This window comes from Salvelinus sp. IW2-2015, linkage group LG5, assembly GCF_002910315.2.
Source record: "Salvelinus sp. IW2-2015 linkage group LG5, ASM291031v2, whole genome shotgun sequence".
In the NCBI taxonomy this organism is placed as follows: domain Eukaryota; kingdom Metazoa; phylum Chordata; class Actinopteri; order Salmoniformes; family Salmonidae; genus Salvelinus; species Salvelinus sp. IW2-2015.
In genome coordinates, this window is record NC_036844.1 from 36559143 (window position 1) to 36563297 (window position 4155).

A 4155-nucleotide genomic window follows, 5' to 3' on the forward strand; every position below is an offset into this window, starting at 1 on the left:
ACACAGTCTCAGGTAACATCAAACAACCCCACAGGCAAATACACAACCAATGCCCAAACTGACAACAGCAGTGTGCTTCAATCCTGGTCTTGGAGACCTAGTTGCATCCCAAATGCATAAAATCTGCACCTTATGGGTGGGTGGGTCTACAGTAGCCTGGCCTGCATGGCATCAGTAGGGAAATCCGACTGGATGCCAGGCTAAGCACCCTACTCACTAGGTAGTGCACTAGTTTTGACCTGGGCCCATAGCATCTGGTCAAAGGTAGTGCACTAGTTTTGACCAGGGCCCATAGCATCTGGTCAAAACGAGTGCACTATATAGGGAATAAGGTGCTATTTGGGACGTCCACTAGCCTGGCATCCAATCTGATTTCCTTACGGATGCCATGCAGGCCAGGCCACTGGAGACCCATAAGATGCAGGATTTGATGTTAGTAGAGCTATGCCTGTTTCAGAGTGCTGAGTGGCCTCTCTACTGGGCAGGAGGGAGATAATGAGCACTAACCTATGCATTTAAACACAGATGATGGACACTAACCTATGAATTTAATCAGAGGTAGTTACAGAACACTTAGTTAAAGTGATGAGGCACAAGCACTCACACACACACACTCCCCATGCATTCGAATGATATTAGTCCCGTGCTTTTAAAAAGGGAAGGGAAACAACAACAAAAAAGGGAAGGGAAACAAACACTAGGCTTTAGAATGCTAGCTAACTGTAACGGTAAACGCCATATTGCCATTGGCGGGTTGCTGGTAGTCTGAAAAGAAATCAATGGCAGGGGAGGAAATAGTTAGGGAGCCAATAAACCTCCTGAAAGCATTCATTGCCCCAGGTCAAAGTTTGTTCTCGTGGCAAGAATAGCATCATAGACTGGCCTGTAACATGCTTACCACACCGCCCACGTTGTGTGCGCATCGCAAAATAAATGTACAGAGAATGAATGGGGCCATGTATCGTGAGATTTTGAGTGAAAACCTCCTTCCATCAGCAAGGGCATGGAAGATGAAACGTGGCTGGGTCTTTCAGCATGACAATGATCCCAAACACACCGCCCGGGCAACGAAGGAGTGGCTTCGTAAGAAGCATTTCAAGGTCCTGGAGTGGCCTAGCCAGTCTCCAGATCTCAACCCCATAGAAAATCTTTGGAGGGAGTTGAAAGTCYGTGTTGCCCAGCAACAGCCCCAAAACATCACTGCTCTAGAGGAGATCTGCATGGAGGAATGGGCCAAAATACCAGCAACAGTGTGTGAARACYTWSWGAARACKTWYRRMMWMYGTCATTGCCAACAAAGGGTATATAACAAAGTATTGAGAAACTTTTGTTATTGACCAAATACTTATTTTCCACCATAATTTGCAAATAAATTCATAAAAAATCCTACAATGTGATTTTCTGGATATTTTTTTCTCATTTTGTCTGTCATAGTTGAAGTGTACCTATGATGAAAATTACAGGCCTCTCTCATCTTTTTAAGTGGGAGAACTTGCACAATTGGTGGCTGACTAAATACTTTTTTGCCCCACTGTACATGTTATTCAATAATTTCACCCAAACTGCTTGCGTCGTCAACTAGCGTCTGCGTAGCCAGGCACTAAAATAGAACTTGGTTCTATTTTTACGCTTGACGCGCTGTAAGTCCCGCCTAACCCATCTCCGCATTGGTTTTTAGGAGCAGATACCCACGTGGGTGATTGAAAGATGAACTGAGGTCCACACTCCAGGCCAGTTGGTGGTGGTAATGCACCTTAAAGTTGGTTGCCAACCGCCATATAAAGTCCACAGAAGAAGACTGAAGGAGGAGAGATTATTAGAAACCAATTAGGTTTCCCCTTTTATCTGTGGATTAAGTATCAGAGTAGAAATTGTAACAAAGATCCAGAAAAAAAGGACCTTGTGCATTTCAGGTATAAAAAAAGAACATGCACGCAACACCACAGCCGGCAGAGGGTCTGCGTAGCACTGACACAACCTGCTGTCAGTGCGGATGCTGCCAGATAATGGCCAGGAAGGATGCGTGTCGCAGAGAGATAGTGGCGATGCAGCACAAGGTTGGCTACTCGACCTGTCAGCAGCCTGTAAGACAGTTTATTAAATCGCTAACACTTTGCTTGATAATACGTTGATTGAAACTAACATCAGTTGATTGAAGCCAACATCAGTTGATTGAAGCTAACATCAGTTGAAGCTAATATCAGTTGATTGCAGCTTACATCAGTTGATTGCAGCTGACATTAGTTTTGTAATGATAACCAATAACGGTGAGGTAAACGTAAGCACTAGAATACACCCGACGCTAACTATTCCCACCACTGCAGTTTAGCGCGACGGTAATGTTCTTACCTTTTGATTGGATGACCAGGGTTCAAATCGCAGCCCAAAACATGTAATTTCATAAATACAATGCATTCGGAAAGTATTCAGACCCCTTCCATTTTTCACATTTTGTTATGTTACAGCCTTATTAAAATTTTTATTAAATAATGTTTTTCCCTCATCAGTCTACACACTATTTTGACAAAGCGAAAACACCTTAATTACATAAGTAGTCAGGCCTTTGCTATGAAACTTGAAAATGAGCTCAGGTGCATCCTGTTTCCATTGATCATCCTGTTTCTACAACTTGATTGGAGTCCACCTGTGGTAAATTCAAGTGATTGGACATGATTTGGAAAGGCACACACCTGCCCGGCCAAACCGAGCAATTGAGAAGGGCCTTGGTCAGGGAGGTGACCAAGAACCCGATGGTCACTCTGACAGAGCTCTAGAGTTCCTCTGTGGAGATGGGAGAACCTTCCAGAAAGACAACAATCTCTGCAGCACTCCACCAATCAGGCTTTTATGGTAGTGGCCAGACGAAAGCCACTCCTCAGTAAAAGGCACATGACAGCCCGCTTAGGGATTGCCAAAAGGCACCTTAAGGACTCTCAGACCATGAGAAACAAGATTCTCTGGTCTGAATGCCAAGCATCACGTCTGGAGGAAACCAGGCACTAGTCCTCACCTGGCCAATGGTGAAGCAGGGTGGTGGCAGTGGCGGCAGGGACTGGGAGACTAGTCAGGATCGAGGGAAAGTACAGCGCCTTGATGAAAACKTGCTCCAGAGCGCTCAGGACTTGGTTCACCTTCCAACAGGACAACGACCCTAAGCACACAGCCAAGACAACGCAGGAGTGGCTCCGGGACAAGTCTATGTGGTGGCCCAGCCAGAGCCCGGACTTGAACCCCGATCTAACATCTCTGGAGAGACCTGCAAATAGCTTGTGAGCGATGCKCCCCATTCAACCTGAGCTTGAGATCTGCAGAGAATGGAAGAAACTCTCCAAAACCAGGTGTGCCAAGCTTGAACTGTCATACATTCAACTTACCTTTCYTTAACTAGGCAAGTCAGTTAAGAACAAAGTCTTATTTTCAATGACAGCCTAGGAACAGTGGGTTAACTGCCTTGTTCAGGGGCAGTGCAACCTTGTCAGCTCAGGGATCTGATCTTGCAACCTTAYGGTTACAAGTCCAACGCTCTAACCACAAGGCTACCTGCCGCCCCAGTACTGAGTAAAGTACTGAGTAAAGGGTCTGAATACTAATGGTAAAGTGATATTTAAGTTTTTGTTATTTTCAGAAATGTGCAAAAAAWTCTAAAAACCTGATTTTGCCTTGTCATTATGGGGTATTGTCAATTTTAGAATAAGGCTGTAACGTAACAAAATGTGGAAAAGGTCAAGGGGCACGAATTCTTTCCGAATGCACTGTACATATACACTACTGTTCAAAAGTTTGGTGTCACCTAAAAATTTCCTGGTTTTTGAAAGAAAAGCTAATTTTTACCCCATTAAAATAACATAAAATTGATCAGAAATACAGTGTAGACATTGTTAAAGTTGTAAATGACTATTGGAATTCGAGGCATTATCAAGTGTTTGTCAAATTGTGAATGAGAGAGACTTATAAAGTGTGTACTGTACAACCTGTGCAAAAAAACAAAGCAGAGCTTATGCCTGACATGACCTTGTTTCAACTGTATCAAGAAATACTCTTATTTWGTATGCCTAACAATCAGATGCTTGTAGAATTATGACTCTTTTGAGATTTCAGTTCAACGTTCATCGTCAGTAGGGGTGTGTAAAATACATGATGAGCAAACACAAAACA